The sequence below is a fragment of the Pogoniulus pusillus genome, chromosome Z (assembly GCF_015220805.1).
Source record: "Pogoniulus pusillus isolate bPogPus1 chromosome Z, bPogPus1.pri, whole genome shotgun sequence".
Taxonomy (NCBI): Eukaryota; Metazoa; Chordata; class Aves; order Piciformes; family Lybiidae; genus Pogoniulus; species Pogoniulus pusillus.
Genome location: NC_087309.1, coordinates 12,751,921 through 12,774,466, shown reverse-complemented (window position 1 = coordinate 12,774,466; position 22,546 = coordinate 12,751,921). Strand labels below are relative to the sequence as shown.

At 49.0% G+C, this 22,546-nt stretch overlaps 1 protein-coding gene across 4 annotated transcripts in view; it reads left to right on the top strand.

Annotated features, from left to right (window-relative positions):
* The window catches only part of RUSC2 (RUN and SH3 domain containing 2), an 82,032-nt gene that overhangs the window by 27,333 nt on the left and 32,153 nt on the right, over positions 1–22,546 (top strand). For 2 of the 4 annotated variants that reach the window (XM_064176459.1, XM_064176456.1), the window contains exon 1: positions 5,407–5,554. The exons of 1 other annotated variant lie outside the window; for it this stretch is intronic. The gene's annotated coding sequence lies outside the window, so the exon portion shown is untranslated. Of the gene's footprint in view, positions 1–3,282; positions 3,702–5,406; positions 5,555–22,546 lie in introns of those variants that run through there. One more of the 4 variants, XM_064176458.1, reaches the window with a different exon arrangement.

Sequence of the window (22,546 nt, the reverse complement as noted above, 5' to 3'; positions counted from 1 at the left end):
ACCATGGCACTAAGTGCCTCATCCAGGCTTCTCTGGAACAGCTCCAGGGACGGTGCCTCCACCACCTCCCTGGGCAGACCATTCCAATGCCAATCACTCTCTCTGCCAACAACTTCCTCCTAACATCCAGCCTGGACCTCCTCTGACACAACTTGTGACTGTGTCCCCTTGTTCTGTTGCTGGTTGCCTGGGAGAAGAGACCAACCCCCCCTGGCTGCAGCCTCCCTTCAGGGAGTTGTAGGCACCAATGAGGTCCCCCCTGAGCCTCCTCTTCTCCAGGCTGCACACCCCCAGCTCCCTCAGCCTCTCCTCATAGGCTTTGTGTTCCAGGCCCCTCACCAGCTTTGTTGCCCTTCTCTGGACATGTTCCAGCACCTCAACATCTCTCTTGAATTGAGGAGCCCAGAACTAGACACAGCACTCAAGGTGTGGCCTGACCAGTGCTGAGTACAGGGGAAGAACGGGAGGCTGGTGGATCCTGCTGTTGCAAATGTATCTGTGGCTGGCATAACCCACAGACTCTGTGCTTCTGTCCTCAGATCCTCTCAGAAGGCAAACTCAGCAAGGGCGCTCACTTAGTGACTCCCTAGGGAAAAGTGAAGTCTGAGGTCAGGCATTGCCACTGTGCTAATGTGCTGCTACCAGTCCACTTGGATTTTTGACTCCTTGTCCAAAAGCTCCTGTATTTGTTCCCAGTGAATAGAAAGTTGTTGAGCACATGTTGGTAATGATCAATCTGTATCATCTCTGCGTGTTTGAGAGTAAGAGATTGTTTGACCTTCAAGGTCAGGGCTTGCAAGGATGGGAAATTGGTTTTGTTTTTCTTCCTGAGGATTTTTATAAAGTTTTCAGCATCTCCTGCTTTTCTTTTGGCCTCTGTGTTTTGGTGCCACTTGACCTCTTGAGCATGCTCTTAGTTCAGCTCTGAACAATATTCCTCACTGTGGTATTGCTAAAATGGCCTCAGTGGTGAGGGATGGGGTTGCTGTGCCTTTGAGGATTCACGTTCCTCCCACAAGTAATGAGTGAGCATGGTGGGAATGCACTGAGCTTCTCCAACCATGCTCATGAGCGGTCTAGCACATGGGAAAAATAAGGATGTCCACCCTTTTTGTCACCATGCTGCAGGTTTTGATCTGTTGGAAGGTAGGAGAGCCCTGCAGAGGGACCTGGACAGGCTGGATGGGTGGGCAGAGGCCAATGGGATGAGATTGAACAAGGCCAAGTGCAGGGTTCTACACTTTGGCCACAACAACCCCATGCAGCACTGCAGGCTGGGGACAGAGTGGCTGGAGAGCAGCCAGGAAGAAAGGGACCTGGGGGTAGTGGTGGATTGTAGGCTGAAGATGAGGCAGCAGTGTGCCCAGGTGGCCAAGAGAGCCAATGGCATCCTGGCCTGCATCAGGAAGAGTGTGGCCAGTAGGACAAGGGAGGTTATTCTGCCCCTGTACTCAGCACTGGTTAGGCCACACCTTGAGTGCTGTGTCCAGTTCTGGGCCCCTCAATTCAAGAGAGATGTTGAGGTGCTGGAATGTGTCCAGAGAAGAGCAAGAAAGCTGGTGAGGGGCCTGGAACACAAACCCTATGAGGAGAGGCTGAGGGAGCTGGGGGTGTTTAGCCTGGAGAAGAGGAGGCTCAGGGGGACCTCATTGCTGTCTACAACTACCTGAAGGGAGGTTGTAGCCAGATGGGGGGTGGCCTCTTCTCCCAGGCAACCAGCAATAGAACAAGGGGACACAGTCTCAAGTTGTGCCAGGGAAAGTATAGGCTGGATGTTAGGAGGAAATTCTTCACAGAGTGATTGGCATTGGAATGGGCTGCCCAGGGAGGTGGTGGAGTCACCATCCCTGGAGGTCTTCAAGCAAAGCCTGGCTGAGGCACTTAGTGCCATGGTCTAGTTGACTGGCTAGGGCTGGGTGCTAGGTTGGACTGGATGATCCTGGAAGTCTCTTCCAACCTGGTTCATTCAATGATGAGCCAGACACTGTGTCCTGGGCATGTTTGTGCTGTTGTACTTGCAGATAGCTAGGCACATGTGGTCCTCCATTGGATGAGTTTGGTCAAAATGTCCATCCTTTAGGAGGCAGCAGCAGGCAGTTCCCTGTTCTGTGACCATGGTGGAGAGATGGCAGCCCTGGTGCTGTCTGGCTGTTACAAGGGTGTGCAGGTTGTGCATCACACCTAGCTGTGAGGGGTGATCAAAGACCTGATTCTGCTCAGTCTTGGTTTCAGAGCCACAGCCCGGGCAGGTGCCTGGGGCCTCCCCCAGAATGGTGAGCTCTGCTGCAGTCTGGTTGTGGGAGCAGGATGCAGCTCCTTATTGGGATTCACAGGTGAGAGAATATGTTGTGCATTGCATTCTCACACTCTTGGAACAAGGGAGAAGGCAAGAGGGCATAAACCCTGCCTGGCACTTAGGACTCCTGTGAGTAATGAGACTGATGAGACAATTTTCCTTTGCCAAGCTGTAGCCCACAGTGCTGGGGTGTGGGAAGCAACTATCCTTACCACTCCAGGCGAAGCAGGACAGGGACCCCTGTTACTGTTGTGACAGGCATGTTCTGGTACCTTCATCCTACTCAGCTTGCTTCTCTAAGGAGTGCAGCCACCAGCCCGCAGTCATCCCTACTCCCCTCCCTGCATGAGGAGTCAGCCATACTCGCCTTCTCACTCAGCTCATCTCTGTGATCAAAGAGAAGTCATCTCCTAGAAGACAGCCTCCAGGGACGAGCTGTCTTCTTCCTCATTAGTGCCTGTAATCTCTTACTTCTTACGAAGCTTTGGGACAGCCCATCCCTTTTTACTGCTGTTGCTGAGAGGGACAAATCCTGGGAGGGAGATGCAGCACAGGGCTGCTTGCTGCAGAGGTGCAAGGCCATGTTAGCCTGAGATGGGAGGAACATACTGAATAACTGCTTAAGAGAGAAGGATAAAAATCTTCTTCTTTGGAACACAGATGTAAATAAGAACGTTTCTGAGGGAGCCCTCTGTTTGCTTCATTGCTTTGTCTGATTTTTAGCCTGCTGACTCCATTTGCTCTGATGTGCACGTCTGCTACACAAGGCAGGCATTGCTGTCAGTGAATTGGTTAATGCCAGTGTCCTGTGGCAGGGACAGGGATGCAGGCAACCACTCAGCCTGCCAGCATTTATACCTCCTGGCGTCAGCATTGGCAATGCTCACGGAGAAGTGGGGAGGGCACTGAAATAGTTTCCATTCTCCTCTCTGCTGTGGGAACGAGTCTCCTGGGTAACAAATGCTCCTTGTTCTGCACAGAAGCTCTGCAGCTGAGACTCTTTCTCCTTCCTTGCTGCTGCTCCCTAGCTGTCCCAGCTGAACAGGCCGGAGATGTCTGCTTGAGCCTGCCTTAATTAACGCTGACAATACAATGGGACTGGCCGGACGGGGGTCCAGGGTCTGCACGCTAATGGGACTACAGTAAATAGTCTCATTTACTTCAGCTCAGGAGGAGCAAAGCCTGGCAGGACTAGCTTTCTGCTTGCTGCAATGGGCAGCCATGGAGGTACAGCACTCACTCCCGTGTCCTCCCTGGGGCTCCTTCCTGCTGCATGAATGGGACAGAACAGGTGGTGGTGCAGGTCACAAGAATCCAAGGAGAGGCCAGACGTGGGCTTGGGAGCATGAAGTACCACAGGGGCTGTGGTCTAGGACGGGCTGAGGGATCAATCCGTGGTTTGGAGGTGAGTAGCACAGCCACGTCTGCAATGCTGGCTCCAGTGCATTGCAGAGGGGGTGCACAGACCGCAGGCAGCCCAAGGTCCTTTCTGCTTCCTCACTGGAAGATTCTCTCTGTGCTGAGAAAATCCTGGACTTCTGCCTCTCCCCTGGTGGCGAGCTGCTCACCAGCCCCTGAGTTCTCAGTCAGAAATTTGATTTGCATGTTACCAGAAAAGATATTTTAAAGGTTCCTAGCAGTCTGTAATCCAAGGCAACTGTCACCTGCTTCTAGTAAAGAGTCTAACATTTTTCTGGCAAAGCTTTTTATGTTGGCTTCTCCAGGAGCTTCCACAAAGCATTGTCTGGGCTGTTTGTTTTTATTTGATTGCTCAGACATGCAATGATTCTTAATTTCTTTGAACTGTGTGCCTGTGTGGCATTTTTACTTTTGCTTTGACTTAGCTGCATCTCACTTAGGAGATGAGGTTTGCTTCAGGTTTGTATGGGTTACTTTTTCCAGTGTGGGCACTCTGAGCTCTACTTGGCTCAGTGCAGGGTGGTGGCTGTAGGAGTGGATCTCTATGGCAAAGTGCAAAAATGTGAGTGGTTCCTTCAGGATGATTGTCTCAGACAGCTGCTCCAGTGCTAGAAACATCTACCCTGGCACAGCTGAGTTTCTGGGGTGTGTGGTCATGTCCTGGTTGTGGTAGGAAAACGAAAGCAGCTGCACATGTTCCTTGGCAAAGATACCTGTGCCCTTCCAGGAGCTGCACTGGCTTGCCTGTGGAGCAGGTTGCAGCTGCCTCTGGTGGCAAGGAGATAAAGGAAAAACCCTTTTACATGGCCCTAGGACAGCAATAGAGCCTGGCCTTTTGCAGATGGTGATTCCTTGTTTTAGGAGGGAAGATCTGCTCTGGATTGTTTTGGAGAGATGCTGGAATCTAGCCCACGTTATGGGCTGCACTTCAGTCACAATCTGTACTTAATGATTGCTGGGATCTTGCTGCAAGATTCCCACAGACAGTGGCGGGGAAGATGGTGGGTTCAACACCAGGGAAAGTGCTGGTGGTTCTCAGCACTCTGGGGGTGACTGCATTTCAGGGATGCTGTGTAGTGTTGATGAAGATTTTAAGGGCAAGGTGCTACATAAATGTAAAAGAAGCTTCAAGAAGCTTCTTGCAGTTTCCCTGATCTCCAGACTATATGTTTTCCCCTCCTCCTCCTCTTCTATGTTGACTTTGCAGACTAGCATTTTACCTCCAAGGGTTCTAGCTGTCATGGTCAACGTTTGGAACACAATACTCCAGTTCCTTTTGCTTTCCTTTGCAAAACCAGGAGATGAGCTCAGACAGCTGGGAATGACACAGCATCTGAAACACAAGCTCATCACAGAATAAAATGCTTCAGCTCTCTTTTATGGCATGGGCTTTTGTATTTTTATTTTTCCTCCTGCTACCTGCCTAATTCCTCAGTTCCTGTAAGAATCAATCCTCCATCTTCCGTCTCGATTTATCTCCCCTCCTCTCCATCTCCACTCCCTCCCATCCTCTGCCTTGTCTGAGGTCCTGCAGGGACTGGTTGCAAGCTGGAGCGGCGGTGCTGTGGGCATGCCTGCGCCTCTACACGCAGCAACGTCACAGCAGCAGCAACAGCAGCAGCAGCAGCAGAAGCACTGGAGATGTGATTGCGCAGACCTTCTGCATTGCCAGGGATGCAGCTGTGAAAAAAAAAAGGGGGGGGAAAGAAAAGGGGGAGAAAATTGACCCTGTGTTTCCTGGTGAGATAGCAGAGATCCTGCTGGAATCCAAGCGCTCAGCAGTGCCGGAGCAGAGGACGTTCAGTGAGAGGAGACAGGGAATGAAGGATCTGTGGAAAGGTGAGATGGAGAAATGGTCGGGGTGGGCGTTAGCCGCACTGATGGTTTCCAGGACGTTTGTTGCCCTGCCGAGTGGCTGGTCTGTTTTTTTTTGCGGAGATTTCTAGCTACCCCTTGAAGCTTAAGGATTTAAGGGTTGTTTTATCTGCTCAGAGGCTGCCTTGCTTTGGAGCTGCTGCGATTATAAAGGGTGCGAGCGAGTGCGGAGGCTGATGATGCTATGCAGAATGTGCGTTTGTCCATTGTAGCTATCAAATCGTGGCTCTCATGTTCCGGGGCTGCTGTGCAGAGGCGAGCCGTGCTTCTCCCCGACAGTGCTGTTGCACAGCTCTCCATTGTGCCTGCCATGACAGCCAAGCCCACACGGATTGTTGTGGTCCCACCAGCTACCGTGCATCCCTGGCGGTGATGCTGCTGTGCAGCTCGAAAGCTGTTTTGACAGACAATGCATCCATGAAGAGCCAGAAACAAAGGGTTCAGACAGAGGAAAGGCTACTGTCAGTGCAGCTTTTGTCTTTTTTTTTTTCCCTCTGATAAGTCAATTTCTCGAAAGATATTAAGGTAAAATAACTGTGGCGGGTAAAACCCTGTTATTCTGGTAAGAGATGCATGGTCTCTGTGCAGGCTGGGGTCCTTTGTGTTAACCAGGGTGTGTCTGTGCTGGCGGTGTAAATGGATGCTTTCTCCCTGCCTCTTCTTACAGATAGGATGAGAAAGGTTATCTAGGAATGGAGGAATTACTGCTTTTAATTACTAAGATGAGGGGTCCAGGCTTAATTACGTGGTTTTGTTATAGCCAAATCCCTCTTTTCCCTTCCTGCTTTCCTTCTTCTTCCCTCCCCCACCCTCTGCACAAATTCTTCCACTAAATTGCCTCTGGAAATGCAAAAGGGAGAAAGGCTCGAACAAAGAGCAGGATATATGTGAGAGAGGGATATAGATGCTCAGGATGACAGTCAGTGAAAACAATGAGGCAAAGGTGTAAAAGAATGAGATTTTGCTATATGTGGTAAGGTGATGTGGCTGTAGGGGAATGTACAGATGGGGATGTAGGAACAAAAGAGGATAAAATGCAGTCTTTGGGGATTGTGGAAGATGCTGGGTGTGTGGGATTGCAATTGCAGGTGCAGGGGAGAATGTGAAGCTAACAGGAGTTACAATAGTGTTGACTGTTGAGGGTCATACAGGATCTGGACTGATGGATGTCATAAAGCTGAAGGGAATATGGGGGAAGTAGAGACCTGCTTTTTTACCCTCAGATACCTCCTGTCTCACTGGTGTGGCTAAAGAATGATCTTGGCAGGTATAACCTATTGACACTAACTTTCTGCACTTTGCCAATCACCTGAGAATAATTCAGGTAAAGCATGCTTAGGTCTATCAGGAGCCACAAGATGGCAGGAAAAAATGTAGATAAAATGGTAAATGTTTGGCAAAAATAGAGGAACAGAAGAGGCAGGTGTGAGAAGCATTGCAGCACTGGAAGAACAAGGGGGTTGGGGTCAGAAACCAGCGGCAGAGGACACAGAGGAGGAAATTCAGGGTTGTCATTGTCAGGCAATGTTGATATGTTGTTTGTATTGTCGTTCCCCAGCCTTCTACTGTGTTCCATGAGATGGTGTGTACCACCCCAAGGGGTTTGTGGAAGTGAGAGCACAGCCTATTCTGCAGACATTTTCTGGAGGAATGGTGTTGCTGCTGCAGGTTCTCATCTGGTTGTCCTCTCTCCATGGCTATGGAGTGGCAAGGTTTTCTGGCCTTTACACCTGGTGCACAGAATTTCAGTGCAGGGTGCCAGGTGGGAAAGAAAGGGCTTCCAGCAAAATCACAAACCAGAGTCTGTTCATCTCACAGCTCTGTGATCATGTCCTGGAAGCACTGCAGGACTTCCTGAGATGTAGTTCTTTCTCATCCCTAGCTCACTGTGGGACCTGGGAACACACTCAGTGTCTCCAGGTCTCTGTTTAATTCAGCCTGATGGTAACAGGAAGCAGGACATAGATTTACACCAGACTGTGGTGCTCCTGCAGAGCAGGATCCTGCAGGAGCTTGGTGGGGAGTAACAACGGCGTGGCAATGTTTGTGGGTGTGTTGTGGGCCAGAGAACATGCAATAGGACATATCTGCTTGTGTGTACAGTGCTGTTTCAATTGTGAAGGACGAAAACGAAGGTGAAGGAGTTGCCTTTGCTGTATGGAATGGATATAGAGGCTGTGCCTAGGTGCCACTCTTAAAAGAGCAACTGTTCTACAGTGAGAGTGCACAGATAATCTCTGCTTTGAGATGCTTAGAAGATGGGCAAAAGCTTCTAGTGACAACTGACTGAAGTGATTCACAGGAGGGAGATACAATTGCTTCTGTGTGTCTTTCTCACTGCATCGATGCAGAATACTGGAGGTAAAGTACAGGTAGATCTCTAGATCCAAGAGATGTGGACCTGCATTGCAGAAAGTGTCAGTGGCCCGGGAAAATGTGCCATGGACACAGGAATGGTCTCTGCCTACAGCTCTGTTACCACCTTCCAGGTGTCTGAAGCTGTGGTAGCAAACAAAGAACAAATTGTCTTCTAGTCTGATGCTCCTAGAAGTAAAGATTTCACTCTGGTGTCATTTCTGATAGCTAGAGAGTTGTGCTTTGCCCCATTTCTCATTTATTTCCCAGTCTCACTATTCTTACTCAATGTTTTCTGAAAGCATTGTGTACTACTGAAAGCATTATGCAAGTTGATAAGTCTGACATTCCAAATTCTTCCTTTTTTTGGGCAGGTGCAGACTCTGAGCATTATTGTCAACCAGCCACACAGCCTCCTCTCATCCCTCCCTTTCCTCATGGGTAGTTTTATCAAAAGCCCTCTTGCCAGCTCAAATCATGCACCAGTACTGTCACTGTGCTACGATCAAGAATATCTTGCCCTCTGTCTCACAGAGTGCATTCATCTTCTTGAATCTGTTCCCACTTCAAAAACTCATTTCCTTTCCTCTGTATTGTCTAACCTGTTGTCACTGCAGCTTCAATATTCTCCTTAAACATTAATAGCTTTGATGCTGTTATTTGTTCAGGTTGATCAGGAGCCCTGTTCTTCTAATTTCCTCACCCTTCGTAGTGATTCCTGATGCTTTGTTTTGTTTTTGGTTTGGTGTGGAATGGGTTTGGTTTGTTGGTTTTTTTTTGGGGGGGGGAGGGGAGTTTGTTTGGCAGGTTGTTTTGTTTGTTTGGTGGTTTCTTTTGTTTGTTTGAGGGGGGTTGTGTGGTTGTTTTGGTTTGGGTTTGTTTGTTTGTTTGCTTGGTTTTGAATTTGTGACATTCAAAGTATTTTCTGCGGTACATCTCCAAGCTCTTTGTTCTTCTCGTGATTTCCCTGATAAGCCAGAGATCTGCTCTTTACAAATTAAAAAGGTTTTATTACAGAGCTGTTTACTTTTTACCTTTCTCTTTAATATAATCTGTGTCATCTTGAGACATTCAGTTCAAAACCACTTCTGTATCACACATGCTGGGCAGTAAATCTTCTCAGTACCACAAGGTTGTGATGGGTCTGAGTGCTGGTTAAACCCAAGAAAAACAGGCACAAAGTGAAAGGTGCAGAGATTTGTGCAGATTGGTGAGGCACAGAGGACTGGAGATGGAAGTGCTTCCTTGTCATCTGTGGAATTGCAGGACAGTACTGGAGAAGTAAAATTGGTCTTCATGCTTGTGGAAGCCATCAAAATCCAACGGGTTGTGGGAAAGCTCAGTTGTCTTCTACATGTGTTGCTTCATGGAGAAAGTTCTGGTGTGGATAAACTGCTGCTGGTAGTCCAACCTGTAAGCCCAAAAGAGCCAAAAGTTCTCCCTGTTCTAGAACTATGCAAAAGGCTGCAAGATAAGGCTTGAAGGAGCTGAGAGAGTGTGGCTAGTAGAGGGTGAAATCCATAGCAATGATCCATGACAGCTGTGTTGGTCACTAGCCTTAGCAGGAATGTGTTGTGCTATCTGCTGAGCAAGTTCCTCCCTTTACACCCTAGCACTCATCTGAATGCTGGTTATTGTCCAAAGATAAAGAAACAGGCTGTCAAAATGGCTCTAGTCCCTGGCTCTGCTCTAGTTTCTCTCCTGGTGAAAATTATTTTCATGCTCATTTTTGAAAGAAGTGGGTCAAAAATACCTGTTAAGATGAGCACAAGAGCAGGCACATAGATTCATTCATAGATTCATAGAATAGTTTGGGATGGAAGACACCTGAAAGATCAGCTAGTTCCAGCCTGCCATAAATTTCCTCTCTCTATTGCAGCTGTGTTGCAACCTCAGTCATATGGAGGTTTTTTCTTTCTTACTAGACAGGCTGCTGGTGGCTATATCAGCAGATAGGACAAAAAGAAAAGAAAAAGAAAGAAAGGTTAGAGAAAAAATAAGAGAAGAAACTAGAAAAGAGAGGAAAAGAGGATAATAGAGAATAATGGAGATGAAAAGAAAAGAAAAAGGCTCTGCACTTGTTAGCTGTTGTAAATGGGAGAGAGACGGAAGGCAGTACTGTAATGTGGGTGAGTAGCTGTAAAGTAGGTGATAGCAACTTCTGGCTCCGGCTTGTCCTCTGAATTTGAACTCTTGGGAAAGAGATAGAATCATAGAATCAACCAGGTTGGAAGGGACCTCCAAGATCATCCAGTCCAACCTAGCACCCAGCCCTAGCCAGTCAACTAGACCATGGCACTAAGTGCCTCATCCAGGCTTTGCTTCAACACCTCCAGGGACGGTGCCTCCACCACCTCCCTGGGCAGCCCATTCCAATGTCAATCACTCTCTCTGCCAACAACTTCCTCCTAACATCCAGCTTATACTTCCCCTGGCACAAATTTAGACTGTGTCCCCTTGTTCTGTTGGTGGTTGCCTGGGAGAAGAGGCCACCCCCCACCTGGCTGCATCCTCCCTTCAGGTAGTTGTAGACAGTAATGAGGTCTGCCCTGAGCCTCCTCTTCTCTAGGTGTCTTGGTCCTTGTGCAGCACTGGAGGTGTAGGTCTGGCAGTACCTTTGAGTGATAAAGAACAAATACTTAAGTGATGTCAGAAGTGCTTTCTACTGACACTTCTGCACGTGGTGGGAAACTGGCATTATCACCAAATGCTATCTCTCTGTGCTCCAGCACAAAGTGCCCTCTAGAAGTAGAGAGCAGGTGTCACTGCCCACTTGTGCTTTTGGGGCCATTGGAACACATGTTTTGCAGTGATGAGAACTAGCAGTTCCTTCTGGTAAGAGGAGAATTTCTCCTCTGCAAGTTACAAGAGGAAAAAAAAATTAGAGCCTGCAGGAAACACCTTGGCATATATACAGCAGATTCTCACCTGATGCTTCCCTCAGACCCACTGATACTTCAGACTAGACCATGGTCTTGGGGACCAGTTCTTGGAGAAGCGTGGGACACATTGACAAAGGATGGATACCAGATTGAGAAAGCATCATTTGGATGTGGTGCTTGGGGATAAGGCTTAGTTTAGGATGCACCTTGTAGAGTAGGGTTATCAGTTGGACTTGGTGATCCTCAAGGTCTTTTCCAACCTGAATATTTTCTGTGGTTTTCAGTGAAGCCTACCTTCCTTATTGTTCCCAGATGTGCAAGAGACTCACATGAGCACCTTTGGCTCTGGCAAAAGCTGAAGGGTATTGCTGCATACCAGTGCTAGGAAAAGAAACCTCAAAAAACATTGTAGGAGAATGGATTTTGATGAGAACTCAACTTGTGATGTGAGGTTTCAGGTGAGGAGCTGCTGAACGTCCACCATTGAGGAAGATCTGTGCTCCTGAGTGCTGGCTAGCATAGGCTCAGTTCAGCAACAGTTAGATACTCTCTCAGCTCCTCACCCTTAGGGAATGGGCTTTTCAGGTGTTAATCTTCAAGGGAGCAGAGTCCTTAGAATCATAGAATCAACCAGGTTGGAAGAGACCTCCAAGATCATCCACTCCAACCTAGCACCCAGCCCAAGCCAGTCAACTCGACCATGACACCAAGTGCTTCAGCCAGGCTTTGCTTGAACATCACCAGGGATGGTGACTCCACCACCTCCCTGGGCAGCCCATTACAATGGCAAATCACTTCCTCCTTCCATAGTCAGAGTAGTCTCACAAATTCTTAGAATACCAGGTTGGAAGGGACCTTAAGGATGATCTAGTCCAGCATAGACTACGTGAACTGCTGAGATCATCAGTTTACCTCCAGAACTTCACTTGAATCTTTGTAAGCTGGCACCAGCTGCCATCAGTTCTGGAAAACTGTGACCTAAATGCTTTCAGTGAGCATCTCTCTTCTTTTCTGCTCTGCCTGCACTGGTGCAAGACCAATTGCATGCTTGCTTAGCCTCCTTTGGCCTACTAGGTCAAATGCACCTGAATTGTTAAGCTGAACAACTTCTTTTGGTTCATCTCTTGGTTTCCCATGGCAAAGAATGAACATGTGGCTTATGCTGCATTATTATGTGTCTTCTGTGTAAGCTTAGATAGCATAGCTGTCCTTACAGATGTCTTCAGCAGGGAGAATAATCTGCTGGACCTTTGTGCTAGCATAAATTTCTGGATTGCCAGTGAGCCTAGATCCAGTGTGTGCTTACATGGTGCAGGGAAAAATGAACTCTCAGACCTTTTCCAGCAATTCAGTGGCAGAGTCATGTCTACATATGAGATGATACAGTGGGAGGTATGCATAATACCTCTGGTGCCACATCCAGTTGGCAGCTGCCACTTGTGGTGTTCCCCAAGGATCAGTGCTGGGCCCAGTCCTGTTCAATATCTTTATTGATGATCTGGAGCAGGAGATTGAGTCCAGCATCAGTAAGTTTGCAGATGACACCAAGCTAGGAGCAGGTGTGGAGCTGTTGGAAGGTAGAAGAGCTCTGCACAAGGACCTGGACAGGCTGGATGGGTGGGCAGAGGCCAATGGGATGAGATTGAACAAGGCCAAGTGCAGGGTTCTGTACTTTGGCCACAACAACCCCAAGCAGCACTACAGGCTGGGGACAGAGTGTCTGGAGAGCAGCCAGGAGGAAAGGGACCTGGGGGTACTGATAGATAGTAGCTGAAGATGAGCCAGCAGTGTGCCCAGGTGGCCAAGAGAGCCAATGGCAACCTGGCCTGCATCAGGAAGAGTGTGGCCAGTAGGACAAGGGAGGTTATTCTGTCCCTATACTCAACACTGGTCAGGCCACACCTTGAGTGCTGTGTCCAGTTCTGGGCCCCTCAATTCAAGAGAGATGTTGAGGTGCTGGAATGTGTCCAGAGAAGGGCAACAAAGCTGGTGAGGGGTCTGGAACACAAACCCTATGAGGAGAGGCTGAGAGAGCTGGGGTTGTTTATCCTGGAGAAGAGGAGGCTCAGGGCTGAGCTCATTGCTGTCTACAACTACCTGAAGGGACATTGTAGCCAGGTGGGGGTTGGTCTCTTCTCCCACACAACCAGCACCAGAACAAGTGGACACAGTCTCAAGTTGTGCCAGGGAAAGTCTAGGCTGGATGTTAGGAGGAAGTTCCTCCCAGAGAGAGTGATTGGCATTGGAATGGGCTGCCCAGGGAGGTGGTGGAGTCACTGTCCCTGGAGGTGTTCAAGCAAAGCCTGGCTGAGGCACTTAGTGCCATGGTCTAGTTGACTGGCTAGGGCTGGGTGCTAGGTTGGAGTGGATGATCTTGGAGGTCTTTTCCAACCTGGTTGATTTTATGGTCCAAAGATATTGTTGGCTCACACAAGGATCTTCCTTGGCTTTGCCTATTTTGTTCTAATATCTGAGTGATGTGTCTGCTGTGGGGTTTGGCTTACTCCAGTTGACCTCTCATTCACTGCTTACCAGGTGAGTTGTTGTAGTGACTTCTAAGGATTTTTTTTTTTCCCTGACTGTGATGTTATCATCAGTAGTGATTGTAGTGTGACCCTTCAGAAGAGCAGCAAGAGGATTTCAGCATGCATCTACCCTTAGCCATTTTCTACTGGTAACAAGTTGCTCTGTCTTGTTCAGTCAGAGACATCGAACTTAGACTCATAGAATCAGTCAGGGTTGGAAGGGACCACAAGGATCATCTAGTTCCAACCCCCCTGCCATGGGCAGGGACATCTCACACTAGATCAGGCTGTCTAGAGCCTCATACAGCCTGGCCTTAAACACCTCCAGGGAAGAGGCCTCAACCACCTCCCAGGGCAACCTGTTCCAGGGTCTCACCACTCTCATGGTGAAGAACTTCTTATCATAGAAGCATAGAATCAACCAGGTTGGAAGAGATCTCCAAGATCAGCCAGTCTCACCTATCCCCCAGCCCTGTCCAGTCAACCAGACCATGGCACTAAGTGCCTCATCCAGGCTTTTCTTGAACACCTCCAGGCATGGTGCCTCCACCACCTCCCTGGGCAGCCCATTCCAATGCCAATCACTCTCTCTTCCTAACACACTGTCTGAATCTACTCATTTCTAGCTTTGTTCCATTCCCCCGAGTCCTATCACTACCTGCCATCCTGAAAAGTCTCTCCTTAGCTTTCTTGTAGCCCCCCCTTAAGCTACTAAAAGGCCACAATAAGGTCACCAACTGCTGAGATTTATCCTCCAGCTGCAGGTCATAGTGCTTGAAATGGCTGTTGAGAGGAGCATCTGCCTTATCCAGATGTCCCCTTCTGCCTTCACCTCCTCATCATGTGCTTCATTTTTATTTCTGCAGGCACTTGCTATTTATAGGTACTGTATTTATAAAGCACTCTGAAGGTGGTGGCTACTTATTACAGTTAACCATGACAGCCCTTTTGTTCCCATGTGCTTCCTTTCCCCATTTCCTGTCTGTTTCTGGGGGAGCCAGAGGAAGGGTGAGGCTGCACTGGGCACAGGGGTACCTCTCAGACATTCTGGGAAGCCTCTAGGCTCTAGTGCAGTAAGGCTACTTCGTGGCACCATAACAGAGCTGTAGAGGAGGAACTGCCAGAAACAGATATGCCCCAGCACTGACAGGCAGGGTTAGTGCACAAAGGTGCCAATGCTGTAGTCACACATCATCCAGGTTATGTTTCAGCTTATTGATATTGATTTATTGAGGTTCCAGTTGTCTGTGCTTTTGCCTGTGACTTTGCACAAGCTTCAGAGATCCCAAGAAATGCCTCCATCTCAGTCACCCTGACATCTCCCAAGCTTTGCATTTCTGAGATAGCTTCGTACTCAAGATGGCAAAACACCCCAGACAGAAGCAGTGTGTTCATCGAGTCAGTCATCAGCAGCAAGTTTGCAGATGACACCAAGCTGGGGGCAGATGTGGCTGGGTTGGAGGGCAGAAGGGCTCTGCAGCGGGACCTTGACCGCCTGCACAGATGGGCAGAGTCCAATGGGATGGAGTTCAATAGCTCCAAGTGCAGGGTGCTGCACTTTGGCCACAACAACCCCATGCAGAGATACAGGCTGGGGTCGGAGTGGCTGGAGAGCAGCCAAACAGAGAGGGATCTGGGGGTGCTGATTGATACCCACCTGAACATGAGCCAGCAGTGTGCCCAGGTGGCCAAGAGAGCCAGTGGCATCCTGGCCTGCATCAGGAATGGTGTGGTCAGCAGGAGCAGGGAGGTCATTCTGCCCCTGTACTCTGCACTGGTTAGAGCACACCTCGAGTATTGTGTTCAGTTCTGGGCCCCCCAGTTTAGGAGGGACATTGAGATGCTTGAGCGTGTCCAGAGAAGGGCGACGAGGCTGGGGAGAGGCCTTGAGCACAGCCCTAAGAGGAGAGGCTGAGGGAGCTGGGATTGGTTAGCCTGGAGAAGAGGAGGCTCAGGGGTGACCTCATTGCTGTCTACAACTACCTGAGGGGTGGTTGTGGCCAGGAGGAGGTTGCTCTCTTCTCTCAGGTGGCCAGCACCAGAACGAGAGGACACAGCCTCAGGCTGTGCCAGGGGAGATTTAGGCTGGAGGTGAGGAGAAAGTTCTTCACTGAGAGAGTCATTGGACACTGGAATGGGCTGCCCGGGGAGGTGGTGGAGTCGCCGTCCCTGGGGCAGTTCAAGGCAGGATTGGACGTGGCACTTGGTGCCATGGTCTAGCCTTGAGCTCTGTGGTAAAGGGTTGGACTTGATGATCTGTGAGGTCTCTTCCACCCTTGGTGATACTGTGATACTGTGTGATACTGTGATACTTGCCCTGGAGGCATTGAGACATAATTGCTCTCTCTACCAGAGGGTGTCCAGCAACCAGCATTGTGGTCTACTGCCTTGTCTGCTTTCCCTTTGGCATGAGTTGAAGTTCAAAAGATAAACCAAAACCCAAACACATCCTCTCAACCTGCCCATCAAACTGAAAGGGGAATTTGCTCTCACTGATGCAAGCTCCCATACCTCACTGATCTAATCAAGCAATTTCATTAGAGAAACGTCCTTCAGCCAGACATTAGTCTTTCTTATCTCTTGAAGGACCACAGAGAACATTTGCATGGGGTCATGAGAAACCTCTTCTCACAAGTATACACTGAGAATTCATGCAACTTGAGGGAGAAACCCCCCACCCCAAACCGTACCCTACACAGAGTGAAAAGAAACATTTTCCCTTGGAGAACAGGAATGTAAGACAAATGCCCTGTTTTCTTCTAGGCTAATCTTGTCATAAACTTTAATGTTCTGAGCCTGAGGCTAAGTCAGGCAAATGTGTGCAATAGAAGGTAGTTCACTTTTAAGGTTCCAAGTAATTACATTGATTAAGTTGATTCCAAGTAAGCAAACTGATGCCAATGACACCAAGCTAGGAGCAGGTGTTGATCTGTTGGAAGGTAGGAGAGCCCTGCAGAAGGACCTGGACAGGATGGATGGGTGGGCAGAGGCCAATGGGATGAGATTGAACAAGGCCACAACAACCCCAAGCAGCACTACAGGCTGGGGACAGAGTGGCTAGAGAGCAGCCAGGAAGAAAGGGAGCTGGGAATACTGGTGGATAGTAGGCTGAAGATGAGGCAGCAGTGTGCCCAGGTGGCCAAGACAGCCAGTGGCATCCTGGCCTGTATGAGGAAGAGTGTGGCCAGTAGGACAAGGGAGGTTATTCTTGCCCTGTCCTCAGCACTGGTCAGGCCACACCTTGAGTGCTGTGTCCAGTTCTGGGCCCCCCAATTCAAGAGAGATGTTGAGGTGCTGGAAGGTGTCCAGAGAAGGGCAACAAAGCTGGTGAGGGGCCTGGAACACAAACCCTATGAGGAGAGGCTGAGGGAGCTGGGGTGTTTAGCCTGGAGAAGAGGAGGCTCAGGGGAGACCTCATTTGCTGTCTACAACTACCTGAAGGGAGGTTGTAGCCAGGTGGGGGTTGGTCTTTTCTGCCAGGCAACCAGCAACAGAACAAGGGCATACAGCCTCAAGTTGTGCCAGGGGAAGTATAGGCTGGATGTTAGGAGGCAGTTGTTGGCAGAGAGAGTGATTGGCATTGGAATGGGCTGCCCAGGGAGGTGGTGGAGTCACTGTCCCTGGAGGTGTTCAAGAGAAGCCTGGCTGAGGCACTTGGTCCATGGTCTAATTGACTGGCTAGGGCTGGGTGCTAGGTTGGACTGGCTGATCTTGGAGGTCTCTTCCAACCTGGTTGATTCTGTGATTCTCATAAGCTGTCTAAAAGTACCTGGATGTCTCCCCGGTGAGGCTTTGCTTGGTGAACATCTGCATAAGAATGTTAATGTGTACAAGAAATAGAATGAAAAGATGTGGTACTGGCATAGAATCAGTTGGAAAAGATCCCCAAGATCATCAGGTCCAACTACTGACCTAACACCACCACAGCCATTAAACCATTCCCCAGAGTGCCATGTCTGCATGTTTTTTGAACACTCCCTAGGCAGCCTATGCCAATGCCTGATGACTCTTTCAGTAAAAAAAAATGTTCTTAATATCCAATCTAAACCTCCTCTAGTGGAATTTAAGGCCATTTCCTCTCATTCTATCACTTGATAGTAGGAAGAAGAGAAGAATGACACCCACCTCACTACAACCTCCTTTCAGGTTCCCTCAGCTGCTTCTTGTATAAGATTTGTTCTCTGTATCCTTCACAAGCTTAGCTGCCCTACTCTGGACTCACTCCAGCATATCAATGTCTTTCTTGTAGTGAGGGACCCAAACCTGAACACAGTGTTCAAGGTACAGCCTCACCAGTTCCAAATACAAGGGGATGATCACTTCTTTGCTCTCGCTGGCTGCACTATTGCTGATACAGGCCAGGGTACTGTTGGCCTTCTTGACCACTTGGGCAGTCTGTTGGCTCATGTTCAGCCAGCTATCGACCACCATCCCTAGGTCCTTTCCTGCCCTGCAGCTTTCCAGCCACTCTGACACAAGCCTGTTGTGTTCCATGGGGTTGTTGTGACCCAAGTGCAGGACCCTGGGGTTTTTTTCCTTCTCAAACCTCATACAGCTGACCTTGACTCATTGATCCAGCCTGTCCAGATCCCTTTGCAGAGTCTTCCTACCTTTGAGAGGATCAACACTCCTACCCACTTTGATGTCATCTACAAACTAATAGAAGGAGAATTTAATCCCCTCATTCAGATCATTGCTAAAGATACTAAACAAGACTGGCCCCAATGCTGAGCCCTGGGCGAGACCACTAGTAACCAGTTACCAACTGGATCATAGAACCATAGAATCAACCAGGTTGGAAGAGACCTCCAAGATCACCCAGTCCAACCTATCCCTAGCCAGTCAACTAGACCATGGCACTAAGTGCCTCATCCAGGCTTTGCTTGAACACCTCCAGGGATGGTGACTTCACCACCTCCCTGGGCAGCCCATTCCAATGCCAATCACTCTCTCTGGCAACAACTTCCTCATAACATCCAGCCTATATTTCCCCCTGGCACAACTTGAGACTGTATCCCCTGGTTCTATTGCTGGTTGCTTGGGACAAGAGACCAACCCCCACCTGGCTACAACCTCCCTTCAGGTAGTTGTAGACAGCAATGAGGTCACCCCTGAACCTCCTCTTCTCCAGACTAAAGAACCACAGCTCCCTCAGCCTCTCCTCACAGGGTTTGTGTTCCAGGCCCCTCACCAGCTTTGTCACCCTTCTCTGGACACATTCCAGCACCTCAACATCTCTCTTGAATGGAGGAGCCCAGAACTGGACACAGCACTCAAGGTGTGGCCTGACCAGTGCTGAGGACAGGGCAAGAATAACCTCCCATGTCCTACTGGCCACACTCTTCCTCATACAGGCCAGGATGCCATTGGCTCTCTTGGCCACCTGGGCACACTGCTGCCTCATCTTCAGCTACTATCTATCAGTACCCCCAGGTCCCTTTCCTCCTGGCTGCTCTCCAGCCACTCTGTCCCCAGCCTATAGCGCTGCTTGGGGTTGTTGTGGCCAAAGTACAGAACCCTGCACTTGGTCTTGTTCAATCTCATCCCATTGGCCTCTGCCCACCCATCCAGCCTGTCCAGGTCCCTCTGCAGGGCTCTCCTACCTTCCAACAGATCCACACCTGCTCCTAGCTTGGTGTCATCTGCACACTTACTGATGCTGGACTCAATCCCCTCATCCAGATCATCAATAAAGATATTGAACAGGACTGGGCCCAGCACTGACCCCTGAGGAACACCACTAATGACAGCTGCCAACTGGATGTGGCACCATTCACCACCACTCTCTGGGCTCAGCCTTCCAGACAGTTCCTGACCCAGCACAGAGTGAATCTGTCCAAGCCATGAGCTGCCAGCTTGGCCAGGAGCTTCTTGTGGCAGACAGTGTCAAAGGCTTTGCTGAAGTCCAGGTAGACTACATCCACAGCCTGCCCCACATTCAGCAGGCAGGGAACCTGATCATAAAAGGAGAGCAGACTCCATTCACCACAACCTTTCAGGCCTAGGCAGTTTTTTACCCAACAGTTGATACAGAAAGCAGAGGACATCCCAGTGGTGATTTGGAATCTGTATCCAGTTGGCCAGCCCATCTCAGAAGCAAGAAGACTGCAGAGTTGGAGGGAGTTGAGAAACTCACTAGGAAACTTCACTCTTATGGAAAATTCTCCTAAGAGGAGAGACTGAAGACATGACAAATTCTTTGTGTTAAATGGGAAACTGTAAGTTTTGCAACAGGAAATGATTAATAGTGTAGAGAAAGTCAGTAATGACTTAGGAGCTGCCCTGCTTGTAACATGGAAGTATCCAGGAAATTGAGGAGGACTACTTGAAACTGATAATATGAATAATTCTCACATACTGTGCTTAATTAGTTCACAGATCTTGCTGTCAAACTTCAAAGCCCAGCAACAGTCCCAAATGATTTGGCATTTGTGTGAATAAGACTAGGCAGTGTATTTATAGTACACCTTCAGAAGCTGCAGAGTTTTGAATCCTCCTGGTTGAGTTGAGGTCTGTCTCAGTGCAAGGGCAGAGGACAGGCAGACTTTCCCTCGCTGCTTGCTGAAGGTACTTGTTCTTTTGTCTGAGGCATCTGGTACAGAAAGGACACAGCTGCTTCAGGAAAGGAAGTGTCTGTGTGTATGTCTGTGTCTAGCTGGGAAGAGCTGTGATCCTACACTCTTAAGGTGTCTCTCCAGCCCTCTCTCTCAGACACACTTGAAGACATTACAAGCAGAGTGGTTGTCGCTCCACCAGACTTGGTATGTCTGCTGGGACTCTGATCTGCTCTTCTAGTACAGAAGCAAGGATCATCCCCATTTGCTTGCCTCTTGCAGAATAGGTCTTGTAATGACAGGACAAGGGGTAATGGGTTTAAAATGGAAGAGAGGAAACTCAGATATTAGGAAGAAGTTCTTTACAGTGAGGGTGGTGAAACATTGGAACAGGTTGCCCAGGGAGGTTGTGGATGCTTCCTCCCTGGAGGTGTTCAAGGATAGGTTGAATGAGGCCTTGGGTGACCTGTTCTAGTGGGAGGTGTCCCTGCCTATGGCAGAGGGTTGGAACTGGATGAGCTTTGAGGTCCCTTCCAACCTAAACCATTCTATGATTCTATAATAGGTATACACATCCTCTGAAGCTCAGGAAGACTTTCCTCAGCAGAAGACCTTGGTTAATCCAGGGTTATCAGATTTAGTTAGTTAGACCCTTAATGCTCTCTGTGGAGCCCAGTCATTCCAAGCCTAATTAGCACATGAGCTGTCTTGTGGTGTGATATCCTAAAATAAACTGTCCCAAATAGAGCTTTACAAGCTGAGTTTGGTTTAGGTTGCCAGCATTTGCAAAGGGTAAGTTTCTCCTCTCAGATAAAAAGTATGTGTAATCATTAGGAGCGTCTGGTCTGCTTCATAAGTATTTTATTGAGGCTCTGTCCTGCCTTTTGTTAGTTCTGTGGCATGGAAAATATTATGTTACGTAAATTAGTGCTGCAGTTCTATCCAGATCCTCTTGAGCTCTGCCTTGCCAACAGCCCTGTGAATATACAAACAGAGCCACATGTCAGGAGGACACTGGGAGGGAGACTGGTGGTGAAGGGAGACTGGTGACTGGACCAAGCATCTGGGAATGCTCTCATACATGAGCAGACCAAAAAGCTCTGAGACTGCTCAGAGGAGTGGCAAATGCCCTAGGACAAGCAATGAAGTTAAATACCTACATCTTCAAAAGGACTGGTAGATACTCTGGTGTGAAATTTTGTGTGGAACTCACTGGTTCAGGAAGTTGCAAGCCCTGAAAGTTGCAGGAATTTAGGGGAAGAAAGAAAAAAAAAAAAAAAAGGATACTTTTTGAAAGTGCTGGGCTCAGTCCTGTTCAGTATCTTTATTGATGATCTTGGCCAGAGGATTGAGGCCAGCATCAGTAAGTTTGCAGATGACACCAAGCTAGGAGCAGGTGTGGAGCTGTTGGAAGGTAGGAGAGCCCTGCAGAGGGACCTGGACAGACTGGATGGGTGGGCAGAGGCCAATGGGATGAGATTGAACAAGGCCAAGTGCAGGGTTCTGCACTTTGGCCACAACAACCCCAAGCAGCACTACAGGCTGGGGACAGAGTGGCTGGAGAGCAGCCAGGAAGAAAGGGACCTGGGGGTACTGATAGCAGCTGAAAATGAGGCAGCAGTGTGCCCAGGTGTCCAAGAGAGCCAATGGCATCCTGGCCTGCATCAGGAAGAGTGTGGCCAGTAGGACAAGGGAGGTTATTCTGCCCCTGTATTCAGCACTGGTCAGGCCACACCTTGAGTCCTGTGTCCAGTTCTGGGCTACTCAATTCAAGAGAGATGTTGAGGTGCTGGAAGGTGTCCAGAGAAGGGCAACAAAGCTGGTGAGGGGCCTGGAACACAAATCCTATGAGGAGAGGCTGAGGGAGCTGGGGTTCTTTAGTCTGGAGAAGAGGAGGTTCAGGGGTGACCTCATTGCTGTCTACAACTACCTGAAGGGAGATTGTATCCGTGGGGGTTGGTCTCTTCTGCCAAGCACCCAGCCACAGAACAAGGGGACACAGCCTCAAGTTGTGCCAGGGGAAGTCTAGGCTGGATGTTAGGAGGAAGCTGTTGTCAGAGAGAGTGATTGGCATTGGAATGGGCTGCCCAGGGAGGTGGTGGACTTGGCTAGGGCTGGGTGCTAGGTTGGACTGGCTGACCTTGCAGGTCTCTTCCAACCTGGTTGATTCTATGATTCTATGATGCTCCAGAGGATGTCAAGAATATGATTGTGTAGGCTTCTAACATTCTGTGGGTGGGTTATGAAACCTGCTTCTAGACATAAACTGTTCCTGTATTGAGGCTGCCTGTGACTAGTGGGGAGAAAGGAGCAGCTGGTCACTCCATTGCTGGCTTTGGGGCCATTACACCTCATACAAGCATTTGAACTCTGCTGGCAAAGGTGAAGGATGGGACTTCACCTCTCAGGTTGTGCTCACAGGTGCCTGTGTTCCTGTGCTGAAATCAAAATGCCTCTGTGGCAGTTGTCTCTGAAGACTAAGTATGCTCACCTGTCCATTAGATCTTTTTCTTGCTTCTGTTTCTGAGCTGATGCCAACACTTGCCCTTGATTTTGTCTTGCAAAAAACATTCTTCGTAGACTCATGTTGAACAGGAAGGTCATAGCCAAACCTGTTGTGAAGTGGAAAACATATCTTCT